This window comes from Zalophus californianus, chromosome 12 (genome assembly GCF_009762305.2).
Source record: "Zalophus californianus isolate mZalCal1 chromosome 12, mZalCal1.pri.v2, whole genome shotgun sequence".
Classification (NCBI taxonomy): domain Eukaryota; kingdom Metazoa; phylum Chordata; class Mammalia; order Carnivora; family Otariidae; genus Zalophus; species Zalophus californianus.
The window spans coordinates 54,339,247-54,365,686 of record NC_045606.1 but is presented as its reverse complement, the minus strand read 5'-3'; the positions used below and the strand labels follow the sequence as shown (position 1 = coordinate 54,365,686).

The following is a 26,440-nucleotide window of genomic DNA, read 5'->3' as shown; positions in this document are numbered from 1 at the left end:
TGGCTCATAGCTTAAGTTATTTAGTTGGAGAAAACTGCCATCAACTATTTTCAAGTTATAAAATTTGAAAACCCATCTGTTTTTCACTCGTACTTAACCTCTTTCCCACCCTTCGGCCCCAGCCTCTGTTAGTACATTCTTCTCCCAGAAGTGTTATCTCAGTAATGTTAGTGACAATATATGGGAGCTAAACAGCGGGACTGACCAGAAATCACCTAGTCCAGAATCTCTCACTGCTACTTTCAGGCCATGTACACGTAGGTAATTAACACATATAGTCTTTGGTTTACTTAATAACTGATTGTTGATCTTGCAACTAGTAGACAAGTAGGTCCTGGAGATCTGATGTACAGTACAGTGAATAGAGACAATAATATTGTATTATAATAATCAGACTTGCTAGGAGTCTAGATTGTAATTATCCTAACCACAAAAAAGAAATGGTAAGTATGTGACATGATGGAGGTACTAATTGTAGCTACAATGGTCATCATATTACAATATATAAATATATCAAGTCAACATGATATACACCATAATTTATATGATATTATATGTCAAATATATTCCAATTAAAAGAAGATTGCTGATTCTGAATCAAAATGTGATTGAGCAGTGGTTTGTAATGAAACAGAAATGCAGGGATGCCTGAAAATTGTGGGGCATGGAAAATTCTGCATTAGTCATCAGGGAAAAGCAAACTAAAACCACAGTGAGAATACTACATATACACCAGAACGGCTAAATATTTTTAAAAAGATTTTTATTTATTTATTTGACAGAGAGAGGGAACACAAGCAGGGGGAGTGGGAAAGGGAGAAGCAGGCTCCCCGCTGAGCAAGGAGCCTGATGCGGGACTCGTTCCCAGGACCCTGGGATCATGACCTGAGCTGAAGGCAGACGCTTTACTGGCTGAGTCACCCAGATGCCCCTGGAAAAGCTAGAACTTAAAAGCCTGGTAATATAGATATTGACAAGCATGTGGAGCAACTGGAACTCTTGTATTTCATTGATGGGTGTGTAAATGATACAATTACTTTGGAAAATGGTTAGATAGTATGTAAAGAATAGCATATGCTGACCCTAGACCCAATAATTGCACTCTTGAATATATACCACAAAAGTGCACATACATGTATACTGAGAGTCATGTACCAGACTGTGCCCAGAAGCATTATTTGTAATTAATGGCCCTCCACTGAAAACAACCCAAATGTCATCAGCTGTAGAATTGTCAGATACATTATAGCATATTCATATAGAAGAATACCACACAACAATGGAAAAGAATATAATTACAACAAGAAATATGGATGGACTCCACAAACATCATATGGAGAGGAAAAAAGACTCAAAGTATATATTCTGTATTATTCCATTTATATGAAATGTAATAGGCATAGATACATTAAAGCAATAGGAGGCAAAACTGAGGTTATCTTTGGAAAGGAGAGATGGAGTGGTAATTGGTAGCAGGCGCAATGTAAAGAACTGGATTGTTGTCAACATTCTTTTTAAAAAAGATTTTTTATTTATTCATTTAAGAGAGAGAGAGAGAACATGAGTGAGGGCAGGAGCAGGGGTGAGAGTCATTGGGAGAAGGAGAAACAGACTCCCCACTGAGCAAGGAACCTGACATGGGGCTCGATCTCAGGACCCTGGGATCATGACCTGAGCTGAAGGCAGACGCTGAACCAACTGAACCACCCAGGTACCCCTGTTGTCAGCATTCTTTGTCTTGACCTGGTTTGGTGGTTGCAGGGTTCACCTGTGACAATCTGCTGACAAAATCATATTTTTGTTTTATCTATTCTTCTATATGTATGCTATGCTTCAATTAAAAAAAATACGATTGCAGAGCAGGAGGACCGATCCATGTTAACACAGCCTGTCCCTCCTTGACCCTTTTAGCGTCTCTTATTTCCTTCAGTAGTCCCTCTGATTGTTTTCCGCTCCTGATACTGTCTTACTGCTCATGGTCTCCAAAGTGAGAGACCTTCCTAGGCACTGTCCCAGGCTCAGATATCTACATCCTTCCCTCTGCCCTCTCCATTTTCTTTCCTACAGCCCTGCTCTTTTCTTGGGGACATGATCAATTAATTTTTTCTAATTTCCTGATGACTGATACGACTTCTCTTCCTGGTAAAATTCAAATTTGAAAAAAAAATCCTTAAGAGTGATTTTACGGATTAGTACCATGATTCAACCCATAAAAGTAGAGGTTTTTCTGGGATACAACACTCTTTAAATAACACAAGGTAATTGGGCCTGGACATGTATCCCAAGTCTGTGCTGAGGACTTGCCTCAGGTGAGCAAAGTCCAGACAAGGTGTTCCTTGGTTCTGCCAGCATAACAGGTATCAAGAAAGACCAGCTTGATGGCAGGCTGGGTCACTTCAACATGGTGGTGGAGGAAACAGGTGCTGGGCTTGTCCTTGCTGAACATCAGTGATGATGTTGAATTTGCTCACTGGAATTTTTTTGTTTTGTTTTTTTGGCATAAATATCAGGGTGTGGTGATGATGACTAAGTAGATGAGGACAAAATTGAAAAATGGAAGTATTACTCATACATCAGACTCTCTAAACCCAGGAGTTACAGACCAGAGTGAATGGGCTGGCAAAACTCTTTGGGAATGTGCCTCTTCCTGCCATTTCTTTTCAACCCTCTCCTTGCAGCTGGGCTTCAAGTTCCCAGGCTCATTTACCCTTCAACCAGTTCTTGTGCTTTTTGAATGGCTTCAAGGGTATCACTTGGCAAGGAAACCAATGAAGTACGTGGCCAAATTGCTGTCTCTGCTCTCTGGGTGAGAGGTTAACACATGGGAAACAATTTTGGAAATATGCAAGTTGATACGCAATGAAATGTTACATGGAATATGACTGAAATAATTTGCATCTGATGAATACAGTGAGGGGTCAGAAAGGGGAGAAATCATGTTTCTCTTTGGCCTATGGAACCCAAAAATGATTCATAAACCAAACTGAGACCGGGGAAGAAAACTGCCAGCTTTTCATGTTTGCCTTTAACCTGTGTTTCTGAAGTTCCTCTATGGGCCAAGCAATTTTACTATTGCGGAAAACCCAAAGATGGCAAAACACACTTCCACTTCCTCTGGGGGAGGGTGGTGGTGGTGGGGAGGAAGGAGGATCTCTCACTGTTTTTCACAGTTTTCTATAGATTTTTTCCTGTGTTTTCTGTTCTCTGGGTCTCTGGAAGAGAAGAATCTACATACAAGTTTGTGCTTTTATACTAAATACTGGTGAGGTCTTTTGCTTGTCAGCAGTAATAAGAGCTTCTCTGTGGAATTTATGACAGCACTTTAAGGAGTTTTGAATAATGCATTGGCTACAAGTAAAGGGAAGAATGTTTGACTGAGGTTTACTTAGGCAGAATTAACAATAGTCAGTGTACAGCCAGTGCTGCCTGTTCATCTTAAAAGATAATGGGCACTTTTTTTTTTTTGGTCATAAAACTCAACCTGTTTTTTTTTTTTTTTTTTTTTAAGATTTTATTTATTTATTTGAGAGAGAGAGAATGAGAGATAGAGAGCACGAGAGGGAAGAGGGTCAGAGGGAGAAGCAGACTCCCCGCTGAGCAGGGAGCCCGACGCGGGACCCGATCCCGGGACTCCAGGATCATGACCTGAGCCGAAGGCAGTCGCTTAACCAACTGAGCCACCCAGGCGCCCTCAACCTGTTTTATTGTAGAAGATTTGGTAAATTAAAAACATGTATGAAGAAGAAAATAAAATTCACCCATGATTTCTCCATGCTTACGTGTTGCTGATATAGCCTCCTGACATGAACATTTGAAAATTGTGATCATGTCATATATGCTGTTTTGTAACCATCTTTTCCATCTTCTTCCCACATCATAAAATATATTTTCAAAAAGATAATTGATAAAAGCTGCATAACAAGACTCTCCCAACCATAATTCTTCTAGAAGACATTGGTTAATAAAATGTCTTAGGAGATATATGTGGACGTTTTTCATTTCCAATCACTGGAGTGTAGCAGCGAGTCATTAGGTTTTCTATCCCTACCTACCTCTATGGCTTTCTCATAAATATGAGCCAGATTGGCTCCACTAGCAAGAGATAAGAGAAAGGAGACATTTTCCCCTCAAAATATCTGTTATAAAGATATTGAAATTTCAATTTTAATTTACAATCTTTTTTTTAAGATTTGGAGAATGTTTTCTTCTTTCTGGGATGCTATTTCTAGAGAAACTTGTAACCAACTTTGAAGGATAAAGTTCTCTTTGCACAATGCAAAAAATCTGGCTTCTTTAACTTGGTCCACAGTTCTGGGCATCTACTTATTGGCTTATACAAGAGTGAAAGGTACAACAATTTACTTAGAATATCTTGTGATGCAGATGGGAATCTTAAAGACTCTGGGAACAGCTGGGACCTCACAGTTGTGGAACACAGATGGGAACTGGTGTGATTCAGTGCAGCTGTAGGAATGGGTTGTGTCATTGTCCCCTTGACAGCAGGACTTCATTGATCCCTATTTATACAGTGACTCATTCTACTCTGTCTCTACTTCTACTGTCCCTTTGTTACTGATTACTTCATTCTCTATGTCTCTTCTCTGCCTAATGGCTTCAGTTTGTTCATAACTTGCCCTTCTTAAGGCTTCTCAGGGTCTTTCTACTACCTGACTTTTTAACTTCAGCTCCCACCATGTGATTGATTTTCTCTTCACATTTCCAGTTCAGATTCTTGAAAGAGAATGGGCACAGGTGGCCACCACCACCCATGTTTGCGTGGAGTATTCTTATCGGGTCACCTTTTAGGCCTGGCTGCCTCAGGTTATATGGTTCTATAAAGGGGGTTGAAATGCACAGGTCATGCCTCAGCCTGCTGCCTCAGCTAGGGATGCTGGCTGGAGTAGCTCTCTTAAAAGGGTAATCTGGCACAGCAGGACAGAATGACCTCTTAGGCACATTCTTCTTGTTTTGAGTTAAAATTTTTTTTTTAAAAAATATACCACTAAAGTAATATATTTTTCACGTTTTTTTTTCCCCTAAGACAAAATTCTCCTGACTCTTCCATTTTAAATAGTCATGTTACATAGAAACAAAGAGTAGATTGGTGGTTGTCAAAGGCTAGAGGCTGGGGAAAACGGGGAGATGTTGGTCGAAGCGTACAAACTTCAAGTTGTAAGATGAGTAAGTTCTGGGCCTGTCATGTACAGCAGGGTGATTATAGTTAACAATACTGTATCAATACAATAACAATACTGTATCAAGACTACGGTCTTGAAAGTTGCTCAGAGAGTAGATCTCAGATGTTCTCGCCACACACACACACAAAAAAGGTAACCATGTGAGGTGAAGGATGTGTTAACTAACCTTATTGTGGCAACCATTTCACAATATATGTATATTAAATCATCACGTAGTACATCTTGAACTTACACAATCTTATATGTCAATTATATATCAATAAAACTGGAAAAAAATCATCATGTTACCTAGCTGTTTTCCAGCTGACTCTAACAGAAATATAGATGAGCTAAATCTTTCTTAAATTTCCTTAAATTTAATATTATGGGGGAAACGTTCATGCTTTATAATGTTCAACTGGCATTTTAATAAGCTTATTTGTGAGAAGGTAAATGCGTTTTAATAGTTAATATAGAATTGTGCCTACAGATATCAGAGATTAGCAAAGATGAGTGGGGAGGGTCTGGAATATGCTGACTTTCATAAAGAAAGTTAAAAACATTTCCCTTTTGAAACGGAATGTTCTCAGCCATTTTCCTGGCACTCTGCTGTTAAAATATAAATGGTTATGTGTAATGGTTAACTGCAGACTGTTATTGTTGGAAATTATTTTTATATGCATAAATTGTGATGGAAAGGAGAGTGGATTGCAAACATAAATTTGTGTTTTGGTTTTATTCTGACTTAGAAGGCAGACTTAACTTAAATTGTCTTCTATATCATCTCACCACTGGAAAAAGGGAAGTGAAGTCAGGTGAAAAACTGCTTGGTCTTCTTGCAGAAAGGAAACAAATATGTAAATATACATAGGCAGCTTTCAATCTCTCTCTCTACTCAGCCCATCGTATGCACAGTCCTGATTTAGCATTAGTAAAATATTATGATGTCATTCCCCTAGTCTCAACTCTGGCTGTATGTTAGAACACTTGGAAGGCTTTTAAAATAAACCTATTTCCAGGCCCCACCCTCCAGTTTTCTGATTTATTTGGTGTGGGTGTGGTTTGTGCATTGATATTTTTGAAAGGCATCCTAAGTAATTCTAAGGAGCAGACAGGAAGCCACTAGGCAAGAAGACAGAATCTGAACATTTGCATTTGCCTTTAAGGCAAATTTTCTATTACTGCACCCCCCCCAAGCTTGTTAAGCGCTGGCCAGCTCAACTAGCCTCCCATGCCCTATGAACGTTACTTGTGCTTCCCCTCTTCTATCCCTTTTTCAGGCATTCCAAGAGTTTCTTCCTCACACAGTCTTTTCTGATTCAAATTCCTGCCCATTTTTCAAGATTCAGCTCAGTTTTTACCTTTTCCATGAAGCCTTCCCTGACTGCCTTTGATGAGAGGTCTTGCTCCCTCTTCTGAACTCACAAAGCAGTTATTGTCTAGAAAATCACCATACGCCTTCTCTTCTACTTTGTTAAGTAGATGACTCTCACTTTTTATGTTTGTTATCCAGCTACTTACTCTTCTAGCTTACGCTTCTAGCGTTACTTGGTATCTTTGACAAGCCGAACGTCTTGCACAGTGGAGGAAGTCAGTTGATATTCTCCCCTCCCATCCTCACTTCCACAGGTGTGGTTCAGGCCTTCGTTTCTCCTGGAGTCTTGCCCTGGTCCTACTGTGCCTTTCTGACAGCAGACTCTTTGGCTCTTTAAATCGGGCCATCGCACCAGTGGCTCACATGGCCAAGGGCCAGTAAAACTAATTGCATGCTTGTACTCTGCTCACTCTTGCTCTCTTCCTATTTTTTACTCTAGATGACCCGCTGGCTTCCTTTTGCCCTCTGTCCCCTCACTCTTCTACTCCCTATTCTGCCAGGACTTGATGGCAAAATTCAGTTTCTCAGGTTTTGACCTCTTGTGTTCTCTAAAATGTCAGAGTATAACATACTTTCTGGATCTTTCTGTCCCTAATTCCTTTGGGCAAACACTTCCCCTGGCCAGGCTCTGGCCCAGCTGACCTAACTTATTCTGCCAGCACCCTGGTCTGATCTGTCAAGATTCCCCTCAAAGAGAACAGACACTCTATATGCTGTCTTTAGGATTCTCACCCTTTGGAAGAGAGCTGATTGAGTTGTCCACAGATTAAAAGCTTCTGTTGGTCCCTCATTGCCTGCAGAACAGTGTCTAAACCTGAGATGTCCAATATGGCAGTGATTCATATCCAGATAAAAAAGTGAGTTTCTGATGTCAGAACAATCTGGCTGTGACATCTGTCATCCCATTGATTGCCAGGGTTGGTTTGGCTGATCTGTCTGGCTGGGTGGGTGTCCCCTTCCTCCCTCAGGGTTCCATGTGTTCCCCTCCTGAAGCAGAACATAGGTGTAAGAGGACAGCTTGCCCTGATAGAGGAAGATCATTCTTCCAGTAGCTGCGATCCCCTGCTAGAACCTATAAACAAGCTCTCAAGGTCCATTTATAAGAGAAGGTAGGGTAGTCAAGCGTCTATGACTCCAGACACATCCAAATGAGGCCCTGCAGGTGGCAGTCTGCCTTTCTTTAAAAAAAAAAATTTTTCCTCAGCTATGTCATGTTGTAAGTGGCTAGTGGCTATCATATCGGACAACACAAATACTGGACTTTTCCATCATTGCAGAAAGCTCTGTTGAACAGTGTTCTTCTAAATCCCTTAGTGTAGCTCATGCGGCCTTTTACAATCTCATCTCAACCTTGTGCTCTATCTTAATTTTTGGCTGCTACTTACCTTCAGTCCCACCCACTTTCTCAATGTTCTCCAACCCCTCAGTGCCCTTTTATAACTTGATGCCTTTGAACATGCTGTTCCTTTTTACTGAAATGCCCTTTGACTTTGTTTTCTGGCAAACTCCTATTTACCTTTTAAGATCCAACTCAAACATTACCTTCCTTGTGAAATTCCTTGACCTTCCTAAACACAATAATTTCTTCCTTTGTGTTTCCCTTGCTCATTGAGCCTAGCTCTATTGCCCTATCACTGTATTTTGTTATTATTTGCTTATAAATTTGGCTATGCTCTTGGAAAGGAGATGCTGACTGCCCTAATGGTTACCTGAAATTGTTTGCTTGAAGCCTGTTTGATATCAAGTATTTTCTTATGTATGTGCTTGTTATTCATGTATTTGGCATGTTTAAAAAGATCATTTTGTGCCTGCTTTAAAGTCCTTCCCCTTTCTGGTGTAAACCCAGAATGACTTCCTGTCTTCCAGGATGAAGTCCATTTCTCTTCTAATTAATTCTGTCTGCACTTGAGACGGATGTGATAGGAGGAGGTGACAAGGTCAAAAACAGAGGGACCATATATATAGGAGCTGGTTCAGATGTGCTTAGGTTCCGGTAGCGACACAAAATATTTAGTATGTGTTTGGGAGAAGAGTAGGGAGGGAATATAGAGAAAATAAAAATAGCCCATGGAACGAAAGTTGGGGAGTTGTGCTTGACTTTTTCCAGGCCAAGGCCAAAAGCAATGTATAATAAGGTAGGAAGAGTTTTTATGACCATTTTGCAAAAGTGTACATTTTTTCCCTCCTGGTATTTATTAAGATTTTAATAAATTCTCGTGACTCGAATTACTGGGAAGTAAATCCTCCTGACCAAGAAATTAAAATATGTTAGTTTATTTTCCGTGATTATGGTCAATATCACTCCGAAAGGCTTATTTTCTTCTGAGAGGGCTGTAAATCCTATTGGCTCCGGGTCTGAGAAACGCTAACAGATCACTCTTCACTAGCCCTGCAGCAAATCCTACGGTCAATCATTTTCTCTTTGGCGCCCCGACCACGCCCAGGGCTCAGACCACGCCCATCCAAGTCGCCCTCCCGCCCATCTCTTGGCTCCGCCCCAGGCCTAGCAGAGGAAGATTCTTATTGGTAAAGAAGTTGTTCTGGTCCCGCCCCAGGGCATGGCGATAGGCCGAACCGGAGTGGGGCGGTGGTGGTTGGCTGCCTGGGGACGGGTCCCTAGCCGTGCCTGTCAGAGTGGCTGGCGGCAGTGGCGGCTCTCCCGGCTGGGTTGTCAGTCAGTGAGCAGAGGGGGAAGATGGCTCGCCGGGACCCGTTCTGTTAGGAAGAAGGGGGGCAGGTGGTGCTGCTACTCGGGAGAAAGCACAGCAGCCGCTGTCGCTGTCGCTGCGAGTCAGACAACTCGAGGTTCTGGAGGTGGAGGTCGGGGAGCCGCTCTGGTGAGTCCGACCGAGCGACCCACGCCGGGCCCCCAGGGCGGCCGGCGACCGATAACTTTTTTGTCAGGGAGGAGCCGGGGCGAGGGCGGCGGGGAGGGGACCAGGACTTTGTCCCCGGGGCGGCGCCTTCGTTGGGGGTAACGGCTCCCTCGCGAGGCGCCGCGGGTGGGCGCGAGAAGGCGCTGGGCGCTAGGGGCGTCCGAGGGGCCGGAGCAGCCGGGTTGGTGAGTGGGCTGCGGCCGGCGGCTGCTCGCCCCGAAGTTGGGCGCAGCCCGTTTGCTGCCTGGGCGGCGGCAGCTTTGTGCGCCTGGACTCGGGTCTTTCTCTTTCCCAGCAAGGAGCAGTCCAGACTCCGGGCGTGCCCAGGGTACAGCCGCCTCGGCCGGACACGCCGCCCCTCTGCGGCGGCCCCCCACCCCCATCCCGCCGCAGCTTGTGCTCTGGCCTGGCCTCTCCCCCTCCAGGGAGGTTACCGCTATCCGTCTAGTCTAGTGACCAAAATGGTCACCGTCAAACCCCCCCCCCCCATCTTTAAAAGCAGTGTTCGCCTGGGTCTTTGGTGTCTCGTAGGGCGGTGAGATTCAGAAAGCGGCTACGATTCCTTCCTTGGTTATTGCACTGGAGATCCCCTCTTCAGCACTTGCTCCCTTCTATGAGTTATTCCTCTTCCGAGGCTGATTTTTTTTTTTAAGATTTTATTTATTTATTTGAGAGAGAGAGAGAGAGAAACAGTATGAGAGGGGAGAAGGTCAGAGGGAGGAGCAGGCTCCCCGCTGAGCCGGGAGCTTGATGTGGGACTCGATCCTGGGACTCCGGGATCATGACCTGAGCCGAAGGCAGTCGCTTAACCAACTGAGCCACCCAGGCGCCCCCGAGGCTGATTTTTAACGTACTCGGGAATCGTCGGGGTTTTGTCTGGAAATGGTTGCATTAAAAGACCCCAAGTTTGCACGCTTCAGCAAAACTGCGTATCCGCCCGTCAGCGTGCACAATTGTGCTCTGTACCCCTAAGTTTAGGCATTCCTGAAAGATTTTAATTTTGCCCTAGTGGTTTCATACTGCACAGGATCGGGTCTCTGATAAATACACTATCACACGCCCGGCAGCGTCTGCGCTCTTCAGGTAGGGGGAGTTTGTTCCACAGGCAGCTAGCTACTAATTTCAGAGACCGTACGATAGGCAGTAGGACCAAGCTGTCCTTTTGCAAATTATTTGTCCTTTGGGCCACACAGTAGTTTGGGGAGCCGATATGCCACCTCTTTGGTTCATGTAACACTTGACATTTTGAGATTTCCAGCTTTTAAAATCCTATCTGCGTAGAGCCATGAGGATCGGTGTAACCTTGAGTCAATGTGATAGACCCAGGAGGGTTGTTTTCCATAAGAACATTTTCCTAACACCCACAGACTGGCTGGCCCTCCCTCCAATTTATAAGCATCTTTTCTTTGGATTAATACATTTTAAGGTTTACAGGATGAATATTGGTCCCATTTTTTTTTTTTTTGAAGTGCAGGGAAAGGCAAGAAAGAAAGAAAAAATTTAGGATCTGCTTGGCCAATAGTAGCTTTAAAGTCATTTATTCAAATAATTCATTTACATAAAGTGGCTAAAGGGAGAACCATCATATATTTAGATTAAAAAATTCTGGATTTGGCTTATTTTATTCTTTTTAGATTTACTATTATTATCATACAGGGATTATAAAACCTCTTAATTATCAACATGAGCAGTACTTGGATATAGACACCCAGATAAGGTGTTGGTTAGCTCAGTATGTTATTCCTGCTATGCTTTCTTTGTTGTGTTTCTATTTTATGAAATCTGATCTTGGTTGCATTTCTTAGAGTGGTGTTGTTTTGACAGAGTTTAAACATATAGTCACCTCTGTTTTATTCAGGATCCTGTTGTGTGATACTTATTTTATAATGAATATTTAAAATCTTTGAAAAATGTTAGTATCAGTACCATTTGGGGGTATCAAGTTTACATTTTGTAAATAATTGAAATTTTGTCAAACATATATTTACTTTGCACTGTCCCAGGCTGAATAGGTTCTAAGGCAGAAATGAATGTCATAGTTCTTGTCATCAAGAAATTTACTCTCTGATGTACAAGACAGATCAAGTAAGTGTTATAATACCATGTGATAAATGTGAATAGAGATATGCCTAGTGTAGTAAGGGAGCAGCAGGGTAGGAGATGGCTAAATCAGTTTGGATGTAGGTAGAGTCAGGAGCACACAGTACAGTTTTGAAATATAATTTAGCCAAGTGCAGGAGGTTAGTAACTTTCCAAGAGGAGAATAAGTGAGAAGGCAAGGAAGCATGAGAAACTATGACAGTTTAGAGAAGTCATTGTCAATGACAAAGTCAGTAATAACATTGACATTAACATGGCTTGAATGCAGGGGTTAGATAAGGAAATGGTGGAAGATGAGAATAGTGAGGGTGGTAGAGCTCCAGACCAGGGCATGGTTTCCTTGGCTACAGGGATTGGATTGAAGGTGATGAGTAAGAAGCCATTTAATGAATTTTTGTTTGAGACTCTCACCCTGGCAGAGTGAGGTAGAATCTGATAGGTCTTGTCACGTTTGGGAAGAAAGGAGGAGGAATCAGGACCCTGAGGATTTTACTTGGTTCTAATAATTGGAAGTGAGGGAAGATGGAGGGAAGATGATAAGTTCTCTTTGGGGTTTTTTGAATTTGAGGAAGCTGTGGAGCATTCAGGTGAAGATGTCAATTAGATGTTTGGATCCATGGGCATGGAACTTGTAAAGGAAATCAGGATTACAGGGCAGATTGGGGGTTGAACTGAAGCTGTATTGATTTGGTTATATTGAATACAATACAATTGGTTATACTGATTTGGTTATATTGAAATGATTCAGGGAAGGCTTTTAGTATGATCAAAGCTGGAGAACAGAGTGATAAAAAGCAGAAATGGGTAGAAAAATAGTGTGAAAGAGATAGAAGAGTAGTAGTTAGAAAGGTAGGAGGAACATTGAGAAAGATGCTAAGGAAGGAGAGAATTTCAAATAGAGGTGGAATGGTTCAACAACTTTGATGCTGTAAGAGGTGTCAGGTAAGAGGGGTACTCCAGGGACAAGGGAATTGGTCAGGATTCCATAGGTGACTTTAACAAGTACAGTTTTAACTGTGTAGAGTTCAGAGGACAGTTGTTGGAAGACTGAAAAGAATGGGTGATGATAAAGTAGATATACTTGAGTGAGGCATTTCAAGAAAACTGAAGAAGGAAGAGAATGATAGCTATAGAGCAGTGGTTCTCATTCCTAGCTGCACATTTACAGTTATCTGGGGAGCTTTTAAGAATCTTGATTTCCAGGGGAAAGCCCATCCCAATTTGGGGTTGAGGTGGAACCTGGGCATTATATTTATTTCAACAGCTTTGTTGTAATATAATTGGCATGTAATAAACTACATGTATTTAAAGTGTGCAATTTAATGTTTGACGTAGGTTTTCATTTGTAAAACTATCACTGCAATCAAAATAACGAACATACCCATCACTTCCAAAAGTTTCCTTATGTCCCTTTGTAATTTCTCCCTCTCATCCTCAGGAAACCACTGATTACTTTTTGTTACTACAGATTAGTTTCACAGGTATATATATTAAAGTTCCCTGGGTAATTCCAACGTGCAGGCAAGGTTGAAAACCACTGAAGAGGGATACAGGTTGAAGAAATATTATGTTTGTTTCTTTACATGCATAAAGAAAGTGAGAAGTAAGAGATTTAGGAAAGATGAGATATTTACTGGAACTGAGTCCCTGAGGAGATGGAAATGGATGACATTCACAGCTTTGACAAATAACAAAGGAAGACAATTTGGAAACAACAAAGAATATGATGTTAAAGATAGCACATTTCTTTGTTATCAGCATCCATGTTGTCATCATGTAGTATTAAATTTGAAGTACTCACAAAAAAAATTAGCATCTTAATATTGTGGAAATGGATGTCACTCTGGAAAACTCCTTAAATGGAGCCTGGGACCCCTGGCATCACCATGTAATGATTTGTCATTTTTTGGAGGGGAGCAGATGGAATTAACAGTTTGACTATTGCTTGTTACTGAGAGCCAAGTACTGCCAGAGTCTTTCTGGTCCTTTTGAAGTTAGGCTGCATGTCTGCACTGAGGAAAGAGAATATTTAACGTTTGAAAATCATCTTTATGCTCAGAAGAAATCCTGTTTGCTTGCCCTTTGGATATATGCTTTTTAAATACATTGGAGGATAAAATCATTGCTCTGTCTCCCATATGAGACTGAGAAGAGTTGTGATTAGAAGTTGTCAAAGGTCCACACTTTCTATCCTGAGAAAGGTAATATTTATATTCCCCTCCCCCCCTCCCTTCCCTCCTTCCTTCCTTCCTCCCCTCCCTCCCTTCTTTTTCTTTTCTTTTCTTCCTTCCTTCCTTCCTTTTCTTTCTTTCTTTCTTTCGTCTTTCTTTCTTTCTTTCTTTCGTCTTCCTTCCTTCCTTCCTTCCTTCCTTCCTTCTTTTCTTTTCTTTTCTTTTCTTTTCTTTTCTTTCGTCTTTCTTTCTTTCTCTCTTTCTTCCCCCCCCTCCTCAGTATTTGGATGTATTTAAAAGTTGAGCTCTACCAGTTCTGATGTCCAGGGCTTATTCCTAACTTTTGATTCTTACCTTTAACAGGGGGCCGAAAGCAAAATGGTTAATTCTAAATGTTATTGGACATTATACTTGATCATAAATAAATGTGGAGCGAAAACTTTTGTCTGATTTCTAAAGTTCTGAAAATTTCTTTCATTGTGATTAGAGTATCAAAGTATGATCTGACTTAGACAGTAGGCATCCCTAATTTTGGTGCAGCCTAAAATCAATGTTAGCATGATTTTAGATACTATTGTTACTATAGTGACAGCAATTTTGTAAACATCCTGTATTTTCCTAATTATTAATTAAGATATAATAACTGTAGGAAATTTGGAAAATTTAGGAATGCATAAATGATAAATAACATTTATGATGCCTCCACCCAGAGATAATTATTAACACATTAGTGAATATCTTTATAAGTTCTTTTTAATGGGTATTTACTATTTTTTTAACAAAAAGAAACCATACTGTATGTACTATGTTTTTTTTTGTACATGCTGTTTTGTTACTAGATTATTTTCACTTAATTGAATGAATGCTTATCTGAGTCAATAAAATATTATTTTACGGCAAAACATCATTTTAAATCTATGGTTAATATTCTAGAATATGGATTTACTATCATTTATTTACGTTGTTGAAAATTTAAGCTCTTTCCAGTAATTCTGAATGAATAGTATAGCAGTTAGCCTGATAGATTAATCATTGCCCATATCTTTATTTCCTTAGGATAAATTCTGACATCAAAAGATATGCATATTTTAATTATTTTTAATAAATAATAATAGATTGCTTTCCAGAAAGGCTTAATATTCATTTTTTTGGTTATGCTTGAGAATGCTGGCAATTTCTCCATTTCCAGCACTATGAATTAAAAAACTGCCATTTTGGCATGAAAAGTTGTATCTTCTATATTTTTAAATTTCATTGATTATTAGTGACATATATATACACATATATATGTGATTTTTTTCCTAGGATTAGTGATATATATAGAGATATATATATATGAGTTTTTTCCTAGGCTTTCTATTCTGCTTCATGGGGCTGTTTATTTTTTGCTCCAGTAATTTCAAACAGTCTTAGTTTATTGCAACTTTTTAAAGTATCTTACTATAGGGTTGTGTGAATTCCTCTTATTGTTCTCAAAACATTTTTAGCATTTCTCATATATTTCTTTTTTCAGATTACCTTTAATTCAATTTATTAAGATCTCAAAAAATCCCCAGTGGAATTTCAAATTAATTTTTTTGAGATAAGTGTGATATCTTTACAATATTTTCATCATCTCAAGTCATTTTAATAAAATTATTTTCTTATTTTTTTATTAAATAAACTCTACCCCAACATTGGGCTTGAACTCACAGTTCTGAGACCAAGAGTCACACACTACTGACTGAGGAGCCAGGTGCCCCCAAGTCATTTTAAAATGACTTAGTGTTTTATAGTTTTCTTCATGTGGTTCTGCCTATTTTTAAAGTAAGTTTTTGATATTTTAAAAATTGCTATTCCAGTGGAATCTTTTTTCATTGTATTTTAAAGAGTATGGCATCTTCCCAATGGAACACAGAAAAGTGGGTGACTTAGGTATACTGTTTTCTAACTGGTCATGAAATTCTTAATTCTATAGTTTTTTTTAAGATTGTTTAAATTTATTTATTTGAGAGAGAGAGAGTGCACATCAGCGTGGGGATGAGGATCAGAAGGAAAGAGAGAGAGAATCTCAGGCAGACTCCCTGCTGAGCAGGGAGCCAGATGTGGGGCTCCATCCCAGGACCTTGAGATCATGACCTGAGCCAAAGTCAAGAGTTGGATGCTCAACTGACTGAGTCACCCAGGTGCCCCTTAATTCTTAGGTTTTTATTGGACTTTGTAATACAGCAATTACAGCATTTGTAAATGATAATAATTTTGTTTTGCCAATATTTAATCCTTATTTTGTGTTTTACATTAAATTGCTAGAGTAATGTTAAATTATATTAGTGAATAGTGAGCATCTTTGGCTTGTTTCTCATTTGAGTGAGAATGCCTTTAGTGTTTCACAGTTATGTATTCTTTCTGACAACTTTATTTTTTAGCGTGTTAAAAAAATAGTCTTCCTTAATTCCTTTTTGGAATTGAGATTTAATTGGAAGAAGATCCTGAATTTGATCACATACCCTTGTGATGTACGTTGAGGTGGATCATATGGTTTTTCTTCTTTTACCTATTGGTTGATGAATTATGGTAGAGGACTTCCTAGTAGATTTAACCAAACAATTGCTGTCTTTGGAGTAAAGGCAACTTGATAATGGCATATGTCTTTAAAGTAGTGCTAGATTTGATTGCTATGTCAGATTGTCTTTAGTATTCCTCTTATATTATCTTTTTCAGGTTTTAAGTTTCTGAATGTACTAGCTTTGCAAAATAAAAAAAGGGAGAGGGGCACCTGTGTGGCTCAATCAGTTAAGCTTCTGATTCTTGATTTCAGCTCAGGTCATGATCTCAGGGTGGTGAGATTGAGCCCCACATCCAGCTCCCCACTCAGTGGGGAGTCTGCTGGAGATTCTCTCCCTCTCCCCCTTCCCCCCATGCATGCTCTCTCTCTCAAATAAATAAATAAATCCTTAAAAAGAGAGAGAGAGATAGAGAAGCTTTCCATCTTTTTATATGCTCTGACAATTAATCTCTTCCTTAAGGCCTGAAATAGTTTAGCTATAAAAATGGCTAGGCCTTTTGGATTGAATACAATTTATTGAGATTTTCCTATGTGCTACTTTCTAAGTACTTTGCATAATTAATTTTATTTAATCTGTGTACAACTTTATGAGATATAAGTATTATTATCCTTATTCTACAGATAAAGAAACTGAGACTCAAAGAGGTTAAAAAACTTGTTCAAAATCAGCAACTAGTTAGTAGTAGAGAGTTCAAGCTGAATTCCTCTCTGATGCCATAGCTCATGTTTTTAATCAGGACCCTCATTTTTCCTTAATAATACTCTTTCCTTATTCTCAGTTACTGAGAAATAAATTTAACTATTTTATTTGAGTGTCTTATTGTTTTCCTTTTTGCCCAATTAATTTCAGCTTTTTGTAACCGTATCATAATTACTACTTGTCTGTTCTGTATGACATCATATTTTAACAAATACATCCAAGTATGGTTATGGTAGAAGTTCCCGGAATGGGAACGGGATGATAAATGTATAATGTACTATATATAATTTACATTTTAATTTATTGGGGATTCAAGATCAAGTTGCATTCCTGAATCCTGTTTGTACCTTGTAAAGAATGTTAAGTGCAACACAGATAAAATTTCCAGAAGTTGTGGAAATAGTACTTTTCCATTTTAGTTTAAATATTTGTCATTATTGAGGCTTGCATCAGGATAGCCTTTTAGTAGTAAATGTTAAGTGGTATTTGTTTGGTGTTTGTTTTCCTGAACAAAAGGTCTTTTGATTAACTGTGATGAACATTAGTTGCTTTCTCCTATAAATGCATAAAGATTCGTTCAGTTATTTGTACTTGACTTAATGAAAACATTGTATATGAGTTCTTAAACTGTACTATGAAAATTATTTGAGGCTTCGGGTATTGGAAAATTTACATTTACTCTTTTATAGAATGATGTTTAGGCTTGGAAATTTGAGAGAATAATGTAAGCCTTAAAAGTGCTTAAATTGGGCAAGCAATTATGAACTGTATTTTTTAAAAAATTTTTTATTGTTATGTTAATCACCATATATTACATCATTTGTTTTTGATGTAGTGTTCCATGATTCTTTGTTTGTTCATAACACCCAGTGCTCCATGCAGACAGAATGTGCCCTCTTTAATACCCATCACCAGGCTAACCCATCCCCCTACCCTCCTCCCCTCTAGAACCCTCAGTTTGTTTTTCAGAGTCCATCATCTCTCATGGTTCGTCTCCCCCTCTGACTTATTCCCCTTCATTCTTCCTCTCCTGCTATCTTCTTTTTCTTTTTTCTTAAAATATGTTGCGTTATTTGTTTCAGAAGTACAGATCTGTGATTCAACAGTCTTGCACAATTCAGGGTGAACTGTATTTTTTTAAAAAGATTTTTTTTTAAATTTTGAGAGCGAGAGAGAGAGCAAAAGCATGAACCATGGGGAAGGGCAGAGGGAGAGGGACAAGCAGACTCTCTGCTGAGCAGGGAGCCGGACATGGGGCTTGATCCCAGGACCCTGGGATCATGACCTGAGCCGAAGGCAGACGCTTAACTGACTGAGCCACCCAGGTGCCCCTTATGAACTCTATTTTAATCTTTTTGAGCTTGCCTGGGTTTTTTTCTGTTTCAAATGTAAAGAATTAATTTAGTTAGGGTATTGATTCTAATCAACGTACACATCCTATACTCCCCACCTCTGCCTATGGGGGTATAAAAAGTTGCCAGTCTGACCTCTTTAAACTTTCCAGGTATATATTCCCTTTTGAACTAAAAGTTCAACGTTCCTGCTGATTCGTTAATCCATAGATATTACTGTGGTGGATGGAGTGGCAACATAGCCCCCCAAGCATACTTAGTAGTGTAGAAGAGGGAGAGACTATTTTGGGAAATTATGAATCTTCAAGTGGGTCCCGATAAGGGAATGGAAGGGAAGGTAGAAGTATTTAGAACTGGGTTGGAGAGAGAAGTGTCTAATTAGGGAAGGTAGAAATGTGCATATCAAATGGACTGTTCAAGAAGTACAGAAAGTCAGAATGGTTATGTGGGTGATAGAACCAGAATATTGAGGACAGTGAAGTCTTAGAGTTTTGGAAAGGAAGATGCTTGTGGCAAGGTTAAAAAGAAAGAATATTGAGAAAAAAAAAACAATAGATTTGTCATTTCTAAGGTGATGGAAAGTATATGATGAGAACCAAATACATACTGTAAAGGGGGTTAAGGAATAAATTGGTGGTGAAATAATTGGAGGCAGTGGCAATAGATTAGGCTACTAAATCAGAAAGTTAATCGGTGAAGAATAAATAAGGATGGAAGTAGCTGGAGAGCATTAGAATCTAATGAAGTCTCCCTCCTGTCCAGCCCTTCAATCTCCCCTTTTAGGAACCATAAGCTTCTGAAATGCATTCTCAATTGTCCAATTGATAAATATTTTGTTAGTAATAATTAGAGCTATTATTATTGAGCATCTATGGTGTACCAGTGCTTTATTTGTATTATTTTTATCCCTAAAACTTTCCTGTGATGTAGACGTTATCAGTACTTTTCACAATGGTGACATTGAGATTGGAAGGTTTAAGTATTTTGCTGGAAAGTAAGCACGAGTTTTTTGGACTATTTGTTGTGCCCTGTTGTTTTTTCTATTTATTGAGCTGTGTTAAAACATTAGAGGGGAAGGGTGCAAAAGGACCATAAGGTATGATTACTCTTCGAATAGAAAGGAGTGGAAGAGAAATTTTAGCTATGCTCGCTGTAATTTGTGTTAACAGCATTTTGTATTTAAAATGTTTTATAAAAGGATTCCTTTTTTTAAAAAAATTTATTTATTTATTTGACAGAGAGACAGAGAGAGAGAGAGAGAGAGCACAAGCAGGGGAGAGTGGCAGAGGGAGAGGAAGACGCAGGCTCCCTGCTGAGCAAGGAGCCCCATGCAGGGCTCGATCCCAGGACCCTGGGATCGTGACCTGAGCTGAAGGCAGACACTTAACCAACTGAGCCACCCAGGCATTCCCCCCCCCTTTTTTTTAAAGATTTTATTTATTTATTTGAGAGAGAGAGCATGTGAGAGCACAAGTAGGGGAGAGGGGCAAAGGCAAAGGGAGAAGCAGGCTCCCTGCTCAGCAGGGAGCCAGACATGGGGCTCCAACCCAAGACCCTAGGATTATGATCTGAGCCAAAGGGAGACACTTAACCAACTGAGCCACTCAGGCGCCCCAAAAGGATTCCTTTCAATAAGCTTCTCTACCATATGTGTAACATTTAATTTTTAACAAGTCCCTTTTTTTGGGAAGATGAAGGACTTTTTTAAAAATCCATAATAATGATAGGTTGAGGGGAAAGGAAGAACAAGCCAAGAAAGTTAAGGGTAAAACTTACTCTTTTCACTATCAGAACTTCAAATATGCTTCATAGGTGTGTTTTAGGTAGTACCTCAGGAAGGCCAGCCTCTTCATGGAAACGGTGTTGAGCTGGTCCCTGAAGTAATCAGGGCAGATACTTTCCATGTCAACAGATTATAGAGCTCCAGAGTTCATAGTTATATAATGTGATTTATGGCACTTGGAGTCCATCAGTCAGGAATCGGTTATTGGTGAAAGGGTCCAAATAGGTGTTTAGTTTTCTGTTATAAATCCTTTCTTCAGAAACAATGCATAATTGTAAAAGAAATGCTTAAACTACTTTAGGGATTCTAAACATTCTTACAGGACTTTCAAGTATTTGGGGAGGAACCAAGATAGAAATTTTTGTTGTCCTACTTTTAGTTTCATATTCAATGGCAAAGCAACATCTAAGTTATATTTTGTTATACTCATATAAAACTTAATATTATTGAAAACTTTATTTTTTAAAAATGTATAATTCAGCCTCTACCAAAACAAAGTGACTGTTAACCCAGTTAATACGAATCAGCATGATCGTACTGAACTATTTATTGCGGCTTTGCTTCCTATAATTTTTAAACCAAGATAAACAACTATTTTAATAAGATCTACTGAGTTTCTGACTGAGAAGAACCAAGCAGAATTTTGTAGTACAGTCCAGATCTGTTGATTTTACTATTACAGCTGTGCCAGTACACATTACCTTCATTAACTGTGCTTACTTGCATTTTCTCTTTGCACCCTCCCTTTGCCCCCATCATTTTCGAATTGAACATCTGAGCCCCTATTGGCAGACTTTATTAATGGTTGAGAGTTTCATTCCAGTTTACGAAAGGGCAGTGACTCACTCTAAGACATCAACTCAACCCACAAGTCAGCTGGAATTTGGTTCTCTTAACATTTCTCTCTTCCTTTGTTCCCAACATTAGAGCAGGGAAAACTGCCATTTAGAATGCAAAAAGCTTTGAAGAAATTAAAGTAGAGCTATGCTTTGGAAAGTGTATTTCTGTATGCTATAATTTTGGGGAAAGAGAGAGGAAAAAGGGGCAAATGATAGCAAAATGATTGCAAGATAAAATTTACATTGGGCTTTCTTTTACATTCCTCCCCATTTCCTCATAACATTTGTTTTTATTTTATTTGCTTATACCCTGATTTGCCTTGCTTTATTTCAAAAGGGATTAAAGGACACTCACTCTTGCTATGTTTTAGGTTTAACTTGTCTCTCCTAGTGGACCATGAATCCCTCAAGTCTGGGACTATGTCATATTCAGTTTTGTAAACCTAGCATCTAGGACATAGTAGACATTCAATAGTTTATGGATAAATGGATGGTTTTTAAACACCTCTAGTACAAGAAAAGAGAGTGAGATTACTTGCTACAACCCTAGTTTATAGCAGCTGAATAAACTGCATCATGGGCTGAATCATGTCTCCTGCCCCCTTTTATACGTTGAAGCCCTAATACGCAGGACCTCAGAATGTAACCATAATTGGAGATGGGGTCTTTATAGAGGGAATTAAGTTAAAATGAGGTAATCAGGGTGGGCCCCAATCCCATATTACTGGTGTCCTTATAAGAGGAAATTGGGACAGGACTTGCACAGACTGAAGATGATGTGAAAACACAGGGAGACTAGGACTACAAGCCAGGGAGGAAGGCCTGGAACAGATCCTTTCCTTATGACTCTCAGTAGGAACCAACCCTGCTGACACCTTGAGCTTGGACTTCTAGCCTCCGGAAAATGTGAGAAAATAAATTTCTGTTGTTTAGGCCACAGTCTGGTACGTTGTTACAGCAACCCTAGCAAACTAATATGGGTGACTTTTCTGCTTGGATGTAGCAAAATCCCAAATGGCCTTAATGTACATATCCCCAAGGAACAGTTTGCAGTGCTCAGTGCCAAAACCTTAAAACTTTTACACACTTCCCCCAGGCAAGACATGGGGGAAATTATAGAAATTTAATTATAGAATTATACCCAAATTATAGAAATTTGGATGGCTCAGTGGAGAAAGTAATAACTATTCGTCTCTTTTCATTGCCCCCCACAGTACAGGCAATGGCAAGCAGCTGGCTGATTCTTTAGTTCAGTTGAGTTTGCTTGGTTTGGCAAGGAGAAAGTGTTTATGGGGTATTTGTGTTCTTAAGTGTTCAAGAGCCTCTCCCAATAGACCTGGTTGCTTTTTCAAAGTAGAAACTGGAAGAAGAAGACTGAATAAAATACTTTTTAATACAATGTTGATTTGAACTAATTGCTTGTACATAATCTTAGCAACATTACTTTGCCTGTGTTATAATCAACAGGGTCAGAGCAGTGTATCCTTTGGCTCATGCCTATTGCTTTGATAGTTGCCATACCCTCTGATCATCAACCAATCATAATGAGTTGCCTCAGTTATTTTCAGCCTTTTTCACCACATGCTTTAGCCATAAGCTAGATAGATATGCATTTTTTGCCTTTTTTAAAAATTGGACTATATATTAAATAGTGCTGTGTTTAGTCAACTCCTTTATAGTGTTTTGAGATACTTTGCTGAAAGAGAAAAATTTTGAACATATACAAAAGTAGAACACTTGCTCTTTCATCATTTGGAAGCAGTTACCAGAGTTCTGAGGATAGGGAAAACTAAATTAACTAGTGAACTGTGTGTCACCCTGCTAAAGGTGATTTTGCTTAGCATCCCATAATGCTGTGTGTGTCCATCAGTACTAAATTCTGGCCATGAGCTATATGTGTATATGTGCTGCCAAAGCAAGCATTGCTATATGTGTAAGTTAAAAGGGGCTCAGGGAAGGAAGTCTCCTTAAAAGAAAGGAGGAGGACATCCTTTTCCCTCCTTAACCTTTTTCCTGGAATGTGAGCAGGATAGCTATAGTTGCCATCTTGAAATGTGAAGTAGCCTTGAGGATGGAAGCAATTTTGCTAGGATAGTAGAGCAAAACTGACAGCTGTGCCACCATACCAGCCCTGGTTGCCAGTCTCTTCCCACTCATTTTTAATGAGAAGGAAATAGGATTTATCTTGTTTAAGTCATTGTTACTTGGATTTTACTATAATATGCACTTAATTAGTTTCTAACCAATAAAGTCACTTAAATTATAGTAGTTAAAATAGTGTGGTAGAGATGCAGGAATAATCAAAAAGATCATTTAAATAAAGAGTCCAGAAACAGACCCATGTATATGACAATTTAATATATATTAAATGGACCAATTCTTACCTTTGGGAAATGATTGAATAAATGGTGTTGACATAACTGGTTATTCATTTGGCGAGAATAGGTTAGATTCACACTGTGTGTGTATATATGTAAAAAAATCCAGAAGTATTAATGATTTATCATATAAAAAATAAAACTGTAATAACTCTAGAGGAAAACATTGGAGAAAATTTTTATGAAGCAAAATTCAGTATTAATAAAGGAAATGATTATCAGACTTGATTATGTAAAAATGTAAAACTTTCTATACAGTGAAAATACCAAAAACAAAACTAAAAGACAAATGACAAAACTGGGAAAATATTTGTAACATTTAAAAAAGGTAGTCTGTGATAAGCTCTATAAATACGTTTATTTGTTTTTATTTATTTAAAATCAATTTAGTTAACATATAGCGTATTATTAGTTTCAGAGGTAGAGTTTAGTGATTCATCAGTTGCATATAACCACCAGTGTTCATTACATCAAGTGCCCTTCTTAATGGCCATCACCCAGTTACCCAATCCCCCCCGAACCAACTCCCCTCCAGCGACCCTCAGTTTGTTTCCCATAGTTAAGAGTCTCTTATGGTTTTTCTCCCTCTCTGATTTCATCTTATTTTATTTTTCCTTCCCTTCCCCTATGTTCATCTGTTTTGTTTCTTAAATTCCACATATGAGTGAAATGATATGGTATTTTTCTTTCTCTGACTGACTTATTTCACTTAGCATAATACCCTCTAGTTCCATCCACGTCATTGCAAATGACAAGATTTTATTCTCTTTGATGGCTGAGTAATATTCTATCATCTATAAATACCACATCATCTTTATCCATTCATCAATTGATGGACATCTGGGCTCTTTCCATAGTTTGGCTATTGTGGACATTGCTGCTATAAACATTGGGGTGCATGTGCCTCTTCGAATCACCATGCTCGTATCCTTTGGATAAATACCTAGTAGTGCAATTGCTGGGCCGTAGGATAGCTCTGTTTTTAACTTTTGAGGAACCTCCATACTGTTTTCCAGAGTGGTTGTACCAGTTCGCATTCCCACCAACAGTGCAAGAGGGTTCTCCTTTCTCCACATCCTCACCAACACCTGTTGTTTCTTGTATTGTTAATTTTAGCCAGTGTGACAGGTATGAGGTGATACCTCATTGTAGTTTTGATTTGTATCTCCCTGATGCCAGTGATGTCTGTTTTATTTCTTCCTTGGAGAAATGTCTGTTCATGTCTTTTGCCCATTTCTTGATTGGATTATTTGTTCTTTGGGTGTTGAGTTTGATAAGTTCTTTATAGATTCTGGATACTAGCCCTTTATCTGATGAGACATTTGCAAATATCTTCTCCCATTCTGTCCATTGTCTTTTGGTTTTGTCAACTGTTTCCTTTGCTGGGCAAAAGCTTTTTATCTTGATGAAGTTCCAATAGTTTATTTTTGCCTTTGTTTCCCTTGCCTTTGAAGATGTGTCTAGCAAGAAGTTGCTGCTGTTGAGGTCACAGAAATTGCTGCCTGTGTTCTCTAGGATTTTGATGGATTCCTCCTCACATTTAGGTTTCTCATCCATTTTGAGTTTATTTTTGTGTATGGTGTAAGAAAATGGTCCAATTTTCCCAACACCATTTGTTGAAGAGACTATCTTTTTTTCCGTTGATATTCTTTCCTGCTTTGTCAAAGATGAGGTGACCATAGAGTTGAGGGTCCATTTCTGGGTTCTCTGTTCTGTTCCATTGATCTATGTGTCTGTTTTTTTGTGCCAGTACCATACTCTCTTGATGATACAGCTCTGTATTAGAGATTAAAGTCTGGAATTGTGATGACACCAGGTTTAGTTTTCTTTTTCAACATTTCTTTAGCTATTCTGGGTCTTTTCTGGTTCCATACCAATTTTAGGACTGTTTGTTCCAGCTCTGTGAAAAATGTTGATGATATTTTGATAGAGATTGCATTGAATATGTAGATTCATTGGGTGAGGTGGGGGTATGGAGAGGGGTCTTGCCAGGCTTCTGCTTTTTGCTGGGCCCCTGCTCTGACAGTGGTCATCCTACCATGCCAGGGTTTGTGGTTTATGGCAACACTGAGCAGAAAGCCAGCGCCTAGACTTGCAGTTTTCGGTCAGCTTTCCCGCTCTGATGCTTGGGAACTCTGCCTCAATCAGGCACCCCCGTTCTTTTTGTGACCCTGGGGATCCTGAGACCACACTGTCCCACCTGGGATTCTGCACTGCTTAGCCACCCGAGCACCTTTAGGCCAGGGGTGTCTCCAACTGTAGCAGACTTCTAAAAGTTCTGATTTTGCACTCCACTCCTTGCCATACTTTCCAGTAGCCTCCTTATGCAAGCTCTCTCCCCAACCCCGGGTTTATATTCTAATATATTGCCCTGGATTCATGTCTCTGTACCTCCTACCTTGTAAAAAGTGGTTGCTTTTCTATTTGTAGAATTGCAGTGATTCTTTTCTCAGAGCGCCAATTGATTTCACAGGTGTTCAGAATGATTTGATAACTAGCTGAATTCCAGGGGCCAGATGAAATGAGTGTCCCCTACTCCTCCACCATGTTAACTCCTCACCTACATATAAATTTAAAGGAAAAAAATAGGCAAAGTACAAGTAGGCAATTCACAGAAGAGGAAATAGAAATAAACATTTGAAAAAATTTTCAAAGAAATGCAAGTGGAAGTCTGCACTGTAGCTTTTTTGGCCCATAAAATTGGCAATAATTAAGAAGATTAATAATATCTACAAATCGGTTAGGGTGTAGGGAAATGAGCACTTTCATCTATTCTTAGTGGAAGTATAACATGATATAACCTTTATGGAGGGCAATTAAATTTCAATCGCAAGTAACCTTTGATCCAGCATCCTGAGTCTATCCTATAGAAGTACTTGCAGAGATACAAGAAAGTTTATCACAGCATTGTTTATAGTGAAAATTAGAAACAACCATTTTAAAGGACTGGAAAAAAATTTCGAAATGGGTTATAACCCCTAACTTAGTAGATTTAGCTAAAATTGTAATATTCAGAAGTTTTGTTTTTTTTTTTCCCCAAAAGAGACCAATTTCTCTATATATGTTCTATGGTATATTAGTTATCTGTTGCTGTGTGACAAATTACCCCAAAACTTGGTAGCTTAAAAATAACACAGATTTATT

General features: G+C 39.2%; 1 protein-coding gene across 2 annotated transcripts in view; it reads left to right on the top strand.

Annotated features, from left to right (window-relative positions):
- The first annotated feature begins 9,181 nt into the window (after positions 1–9,181).
- Positions 9,182–26,440, top strand: part of FAM126A (family with sequence similarity 126 member A) — a 98,694-nt gene continuing 81,435 nt past the window's right edge. Inside the window, exon 1 of one of the 2 annotated variants that reach the window (XM_027573347.2) lies at positions 9,182–9,389. The gene's annotated coding sequence lies outside the window, so the exon portion shown is untranslated. The remainder of the gene's footprint in view (positions 9,390–26,440) is intronic. The other variant, XM_027573345.2, reaches the window with a different exon arrangement.